This window comes from Chiloscyllium plagiosum, chromosome 9 (genome assembly GCF_004010195.1).
Source record: "Chiloscyllium plagiosum isolate BGI_BamShark_2017 chromosome 9, ASM401019v2, whole genome shotgun sequence".
Lineage (NCBI taxonomy): Eukaryota > Metazoa > Chordata > Chondrichthyes > Orectolobiformes > Hemiscylliidae > Chiloscyllium > Chiloscyllium plagiosum.
In genome coordinates this window covers 31,108,003-31,116,308 of record NC_057718.1, presented here as the reverse complement: position 1 = coordinate 31,116,308, position 8,306 = coordinate 31,108,003, and the positions used below count along the sequence as shown (strand labels likewise).

The window sequence follows — 8,306 nt, the reverse complement described above, 5'->3', positions numbered from 1 at the left end:
GCTGATGGAATTTAACGTGAGCAGGTGCGAGGTCTTGCACTTTGGCAAAAAGGATAAAAGCATAGACTACTTTCTAAATGGTGAGAAAATTAATAAAGCTAAAGCACAAAGGGATCTGGGAGTGCTAGTCGAGGATTCTCTAAAGGTAAACATGCAGGTTGAGTCCGTGATTAAGAAAGCGAATGCAATGTTGTCTCTTATCTCAAGAGGGTTGCAATATAACAGCAGAGATGTACTACTAAGACTTTATAAAGCTCTGGTTAGGCCCCATTTGGAGTACTGTGTCCAGTTTTGGTCCCCACACCTCAGGAAGGACATACTGGCACTGGAACGTGTCCAGCGGAGGTTCACACGGATGATCCCTGGAATGACAGGTCTAACATATGAGGAACGGCTGAGGATACTGGGATTGTATTCGTTGGAGTTTAGAAGATTAAGTGGAGACTTAATAGAGACGTACAAAATAATACATGGTTTGGAAAAGGTGGATGCTAGGAAATTGTTTCTGTTAGACGAGGAGACTAGGACCCGTGTACACAGCCTTAGAATTAGAGGGGGTCATTTCAGAACAGAAATGCGGAGACATTTCTTCAGCCAGAGAGTGGTGGGCCTGTGGAATTCATTGCCACGGAGTGCAGTGGAAGCCGGGACGCTCAATGTCTTCAAGGCCGAGATTGATAGATTCTTGTTGTCTAGAGGAATTAAGGGCTACGGGGAGAACGCTGGTAAGTGGAGCTGAAATGCGCATCAGCCATGATTGAATGGCGGAGTGGACTCGATGGGCCGAATGGCCTTACTTCCACTCCTATGTCTTATGGTCTTATGGTCTTATATAACACAAAAGAAATCTAGGGATTGAGAAAGATAAATTGTGTAAAGCAGAATCTCAATAAGTAAAACAACTGCAAATGCTAAATCAAGCACTGTGATTTAATTCTGGAGTATAGAACTCAAAAGTAGAGAACTTGCGTTAAACTGGTAAACCTGCTCATGCTCCGTTTGAAATGTTATGCACCATGCTATTAAAAGGACAGCAATGCAGATGGGAGAGTGTACATTATTTACAAGTATGGTATCTCTGGAAAGGATTGAAGAGTATGGGGAATTTTGTAGAAAGAAAAAACTTGTAGGTACTGATAGAGGTATTCAAAATTATGAATTATGTGAGAATGTTTTAGTTCTGGGAAAATCCAAAACTTAAAGCTAAACAACCTAAACAAGTGATATATATTCAATTGCTATTAATGAAACCATTCGGGAAATTATTTTCCAGTCTTGAGTTCTTTGGAAGTTTGAACTTCTAATGGACAATTCTCCAATTCTCCAGGATTCTGCGAAAAAAAGTCTCTGTCTCTGAGTTAGGGTCAGAGACTTCATACATTTTTGATGTACTTACCTTGGCAGTTACTCAGAAATGTTGAACTGAAATATCCTCGTGTAACTTCTAGGAATCTGTAAAATTAACTCCATCCATCACTCATAGTGATCTTCCCTGACTCTCCACTCTACCCCTAACTGATTCCCCTGCTCAGTTAGTCCCCCAACACCCTGATTTCCAAGTCATCCAGTCCAATCTGAGCTGACAACGCTCTCAACACAAATCAACTAGCCACTGATCTAACCTGACTATCCTGATCCAACATGCTAACTCTCATCAGACAGCTAATCTACCCTATGACTCATCCTGATTGGACTCTGATTTGACAACACTATGTGACCCAACCTGGCTGACCCCTACCCAAGTATTCATTCATCCACCTAGTCACCTCATTCACCTACTATCCTATCCCCCCACCCCTGCCAACCTAACATCCCAAGCATTTCTCATCCAATTAGCCTTCCATCCTAACCACCCTACAACCTATCATTTAACCTACCTGCCATATCATTCACTGACCCACTTACCTCACCCACATATCCCATCTATGTATCCCTCCATTTTGCATCCATTCACACATTTGCCATTCACCAGCATTCATGCTTTCACCTATCCACTAACATTCAAAGTGGACATATAGACTTATCTTACTGTAGCAAATACTGCTAAGAGATATGCTTTGTCTTCCCTTGATGCTATATTTCTATGATGGAGCACTTCATGGGATGTACACCCAATATTTTTTAATTAGTCCAGAATGGAAGATCCAGTCAGAAATGTGGAGCAGCATCAGATCACAAAAAAAAATTGGAGAGGAGTAACAAACTGGCAGCTGTGTTGAGGCATATCAGATCAAGGAGAAATATTTTTACGACCACCAGAAATGGTTGTGGTAATTAATTTAGATGCTAGATGAGTTAAAGAGAGAAAAGGACTGGAAAGATATGCTGAATAGCTAACATGGGGCAAATGGAATGGGAGGAGAGACAAGTGAAAACTAAACACTGGAAACATCACATTGGTTCAATTGACCTATTTCTGTCATGTATGTTTGTTATAATGAGTTTCCAAATTCTTTCTCTTTGTCTCAAAAAATTAAATCAATGCCATTTTTCTACCTATTTTTAAAAATTCTTGCATTTTTTCCTAAAGTTCTGTCTCATTGAAATCTTACAGCCTCAGAGGTTCTTATTTGCCTATAACCTTCAACACCTAGAAGACGCGTTCAGGACTCCCTTAACCATTTCAGTGATATAAAACCAAATATCTTCAATTTTACTTAATTACTGTAACCCCATAGCCATAGTGACTACTTCTTCAATAGACAAAGCTTTTAATTCTTGATATATCATTTTTATAATTAGATCCCTAAAACTATTCATGACAGAGGTGTTCATGCAATTGCTGATCCTGATGGAGTGAAAGCAGCTCTGAAGAATTTCCTAATTTGTTTATTTTGTGTCAATGAATTTTCCAACTAATATTTCCACAAATAAAATAGTACACTCAGAGTTGGAGCAAAACCAAATTTTGTTCATGGTCGGAAACAATATTTACATGTTTGTGCAAAAGCATCAATCAGGAATTTGTTAAAGTAAATCTGGGAAAGACATCGGAGGAAGAAATACAGGAATATCAAAGGTAATCTGTCAAAAATTCTATAATAACGTGCTATGCTGAGTAGAGCGCTTGTGAATAAAATAATAAAAAGAATAATAGAAAAGCTATACCTGTTATTATATCAAGCGTTCTTGGCAGCCAATGGAGTACAGTACTTTAGCTGTGCAATTAATTCTGTAATGTAAGAAATTCAGCAGGCAATTTACACAAAGCAAAGTTTTTCAAACAACAATGTAATGTTTAACGGCTAATCTGTTTATGCAAAGTGCTTGGATACCAAAATACAGCTAAGTTAGAACACCTCTCCCATGTTGTTTCCTGCCCGCTCTGCAATCCCACACCTCTCCATCCCTCCCCACCCCCACTCACGTGGACAAAATGTAGGAGGCCAGAGAACAGACAGCAGACCACAAAAAGCTGTCAGAAAGATGGTCTTCATTTGGAGAACGAGGTGTAACAATGACTTTTGATTAAAAGCAGAGCAACTAAAAATCAGATTTCTCCTCTGTTGTGAGTCCAAAATTGAGGACATAATTTTAAAATGAGAGAGAAAGATTTAAAGGGCCTGAAGGGCAACCTTTTCACACAGATGGTGGTTCCTACATGAAATGAACTGCCAGAGGAAGTGGTAGTTGCAGGTTCAGTGATATTTAAAAGACATTTGGACAGGTATATGAATAGGAAAAGTTTAAAGAGATATGAGTCAAATGGAAGCAAATGGGACTCGTTTAGTTTTAGAAACTTGGTCACATGGACGAGTTGAACTGAAGGATGTCTTTCCATGCTGTATGACTCTATATAAACCTAAGGAACAAGAGATAGGGTAGGTCAGTATGTTAACACATTGTTTTCCTAACATAGGCCTTGATTTTTATCAACACTAACTGATGAATAAAAGTCTCCTCTCTCACTCACTTTCTCTCTATCCCTTACCCCTGTAAAAATTACCCATTCCCAATTGTGATTAAAACATATTAGATTCTGAAGGAACTTGACAAGTTGGATACTAATAAGTTGTTTCCCTTTGCTCAGGAATCTAGAACATGGGGCACAGTCTCGCATGAGGAAAAAAAGATCTGGATCTTTGGAATTTTCAATGCCAATGTTCTATGGTTAAATAAATTTCAACCTGAGATAGACAGATGATCAGATCGTTAGGGGCATGAGGACCACATAAAATGGTTTTATTCTGGCAGATTATAAACCATAATTGTATTGAATATTAAAGCATGTTTGAGAGGAGACCTTTTTTTCTCACATTCTTCTGTTCACATGAAAGAAACCTGCATCTTTATTTAGTCAAGCATATTAACCTAGCTGTCAAACAAGGTGTTGTAACATAAAATTATTCACGTGTTGGCAGTCAATAAGGGCTAAGGTCACAAGAATGGCTGATGTAGTAAATAGCAATGGCATGCTAATAAAATAAAAGTAGCATTTAAAGATTGGGCCAAGTACATGTATTGGACGTTAGTGGTGGTACGTAACTTCCTTTGCTGTACATCTCCCAATGCTAACTTTTGCTAGTTGAAATTGAAGAGCGTTCTCTTCACCAGGTTATTAATCTTTATTTTCATGAGCACAAAATAATTAATAAAATAACATTGAATTTTAAATACAACAATTTTCAAATGTCGCCATTATCTTACAATACCATATTTCTGTAACTTCCTTCATCCTGACATCTACTTTTACTTTAGCCCTTGATCCTCTTTGCTGCACCACTGATGGGTGAACTTTCAGCCTCTCATTCTATTCTCTGGAATTCTCATCTAAAATCCCTTCATCCCTTTGTTTTTGCCACAATCTTTGCAAACTTTCTAAAATCTATTTTTTAAATCGAGAGAGAGAAAGAGAGGGAGAGAGAGAGATGTGTGTGTGTGTGTGTGTGTGTGTGTGTGTGTACCCCTCTCTTTGAAAAAATTGGCCAAAAATGCGTAATGGTTAGAAACACTTTTACAGTTAAACAAAAGTGGATTCACACTTTTTTTGCAACAATCATTTAACATAAAAGTCCTACCTTCAAACAACTCCTCCAATGCTTTGATTGTTGGACTGATTAACCTTTATCAAATCATCCACACAGGAAAAACAAGTTTACAGAGATCATTATCAAATCCCTTGTCACTGGAAGTAATATCATGATTTTGCTGCTTTCAAAAGTGCATAAGGAAACAATAAATCTCAATGCAGTTTTCTTCCTTAAATTAGGAGGCTTCATTAAAAACATGTGTTTAACTTATGTTTAAACACAAAATGTGTTAATGTGTGTGTGTTGAGGGGGTGCATACTCCAATAATAGGAAAGGCATGATGATGCAGACTTCCAAGGGTTTCAAGTCATTGGAACTAGCAAGAAGCAGGTAGAGCACCAATGTGTAATGACAAGAAAGCTGTTAAAGTTTCTTTTGTCTGCAAATGATGATAGCAGGATGCTGCTTTCTGCTGGCTAAAAGAGAAGGGAAAAAAGAACTATTAATATATGATGTTTCTCATTAAGACATTTTGTTAACAAATGGAGATTTGCTTTTGGCAGAACAACTGGGGAGTTTATTTGTGTGTTAATAGCTAACCTCCATAAACTGAATGAATTAAATTAGGATATGTTAAAAGGCAATCAACTTACAGATTTCTTTTTCAGCAGGTAGCTTTTTGATATTATTACTTAACAAGGAAAAGCAATTTGTATGTCTCTCCAATTCCATCCCTTCCATTGAATTGATGTTTAACACAGCTCAGTGAGGTAATTTTACAAAAGGACCAAAAGATTGTTAAGCATATATGAACATAAATATATTACAATTGATTGCTTCCATTGAGTTTCTTTCAGAGCTTAGAGATCAAATCCTTGTTTTTAATGTTTTATATATATATTAGTGACTTGGATTTAAATGTAACAAGTATGATTAAGAATTTTCCAGGTAATGCAAATTTGGCCATTGTGAGAGAACAAAGATATCAATGGGCTGGTCTACTGGGCAGAAAAGTGGTACCTGAATTTAACTCGGGGATGTGTGAGGGAATACAATTTGAGGAGCATAAACAGATAAGGAATGCACATTGAAATTTTAGGAAAATCTAAAATGGTAAAGAACAGAGGTTCCCAAAGCACATGTCCTTAGCGTTCTTAAAGTAGCAGGACAAGTGGATGGTGGTTCGCAAGTTCTATGGGTTTCTTTCCTTAATTTGCTGATGCACAGAACATAAACGGAGGACCAGTTAGCTCTGTTGGTTAGATGGCTTGTGTCAAGATCAAACTAATGCCATCAACATGGGGCTGAATAGCCATTTTGGCTAAGTTAGACTCTGCGCCTGCATCCTTGCTCTGCTCCATATTAAAAATAAACATGACGCATACATATAGTTTTGTGAATAATTTATGAGGACGGAGAACCGCAAAAGAGCCATATACGTCTGGAAGGTTATCTCAGAACAGCATAAAACACCTGTTAAAGTACAGATATCTGGTTACTGTATTCCAGGAAAGGATGTGATCACACTACAAAAGGACAAGAAAAGATTTGAAATTATCTTGCCAGGAAAGGGGATTTTAAAAATGTGGAAGGCTTAAATGGCTTTTCTTTTGGAAAAGCAGAATCTGAGGGGTGACTTAACAAGGGGTTGATTTTACTTATTAGGTATGTTTTCAGTTGGTGGAGTGAATATGTCAGGCAGAATCTGGACCCTGACCTGACCTCTGTGGTTCAGGAAAAATGCCAACCTTGGCACCTACTTGACATATTGAAATAATTAATTAAGCTCAAATCCTCCCCACCAATGCCTCTGATTTACCTGGACAGATTTCATTGATGCCTTCTTCCTGTTTGCCATCCAAGCAGTGTGCACTCACAGGCTCATGTTGCTGCTGGGATTGAAGCTCCAAAAGGTCTCAGTGGTCAGTACTGCTGCCTCACAGCGTCAGAGACCCAGGTTCAATTCCACCCTTGGGCAACTGCCTGTGTGGAGTTTGCTCATTCTCCTCATGTCTGCGCGAGTTTCTTCCAGGTGCTCCACTTTCCTCCCACAGTCCAAAGATGTGCCAGCTAGATGGATTGGCTATGCTAAATTGTCCTGGAGTGACAAGGGATGTACAGCCTAGTGTGGATTGCACAATGGGAAATGCAGGGATAGGGGATGGGGGTCTGGGTGGGATGTTCTTCAGACGTGTGGATTTGTCAGGCCGAATGGCCTGTTTCCACACTGTGGGAATGCTATGAAGGCGTGACATCCTCCCACTCTGCAAAAGTTTAGTCTGTCCATGGGGTTTATGATGGCAAGGTAGGCTTCTTCCGTGTCCGATGTTTGGCCACAAACCTACCTCTGAAAGGGGTGGCAATGAGCAGTTCTTCCCTTCCCTACTCCCGCAAAACTCTGTGCTTGGTGTGAGGGATGAAGAAACAGGGGATAGAAAGAATCTAGTTCCAAGCAGAAACATTGAAAAAGATCAAGGGTTTTAACGCAATTGGAAGAAGAACTAGGGTAGAGCTGAGGGGATTTGTTCTGAGGAGTGTCGGTTCACATTTATCTGAATTAAACTCCATCTGCCACTTCTCAGCCCATTGGCCCATCTGGTCAAGATCCTGTTGTAATCTGAGGTAACCCTCTTTGCTGTCCACGACACCTCCAATTTTGGTGTCATCTGCAAACTTACTAACTTTACCTCTTATGCTCGCATCCAAATCATTTATGTAAATGTCAAAAAGTAGAGGACCCAGCACTGATCCTTGTGGCACTCCACTGGTCCCAGGCCTCCACTCTGAAAAACAACCCTCTACCACCACCCTCTGTCTTCTACCTTTGAGCCAGTACTGTATCCAAATGGCTAATTCTCCCTGTATTCCGTGAGATCTAACCTTGCTAATCAGTTTCCCATGGGGAACCTTGTCAAACGCCTTACTGAGGTCCATATAGATCACATCTCTGCCCTCATCAATCGTCTTTGTTACTTCCTCAAAAAACTCAATCAAGTTTGTGAGACATAATTTCCTCTGCACAAAGCCATGTTGACTATCCCTAATCAGTCCCTGCCTTTCCAAATACATGTACATCCTGTCCCTCAGGATTCCCTCCAACAACTTGCCCACCACCGACATCAGGCTCACTGGTCTATAGTTCCCTGGCTTGCCCTTACCATCCTTCTTAAACAGTGGCACAGCATTAGCCAACCTCCAGTCTTCTGGCACCTCACTTGTGACTATCGATGATACAAATATTCAGCAAGAGGCCCAGCAATCACTGCTCTAGCTTCCCACAGAGTTCTAGCATACACCTGTTCAAGTCCTGGGGATTTATCCACCTTTACCCATTTC

The 8,306-nt window shown here is 39.6% G+C and overlaps 2 long non-coding RNA genes across 3 annotated transcripts in view; one reads left to right on the top strand and one right to left on the bottom strand.

The window, feature by feature from the left end:
• The window catches only part of LOC122552739, a 39,527-nt gene that overhangs the window by 4,272 nt on the left and 26,949 nt on the right, over nt 1–8,306 (bottom strand). For both annotated transcript variants that reach the window (XR_006312472.1, XR_006312471.1), the window contains exon 2: nt 3,109–3,172. This is a non-coding gene — a long non-coding RNA (uncharacterized LOC122552739). The remainder of the gene's footprint in view (nt 1–3,108; nt 3,173–8,306) is intronic.
• LOC122552740 overlaps nt 1–8,306 on the top strand; it is a 49,223-nt gene that overhangs the window by 17,390 nt on the left and 23,527 nt on the right. The gene's annotated exons all lie outside the window — the stretch shown is intronic.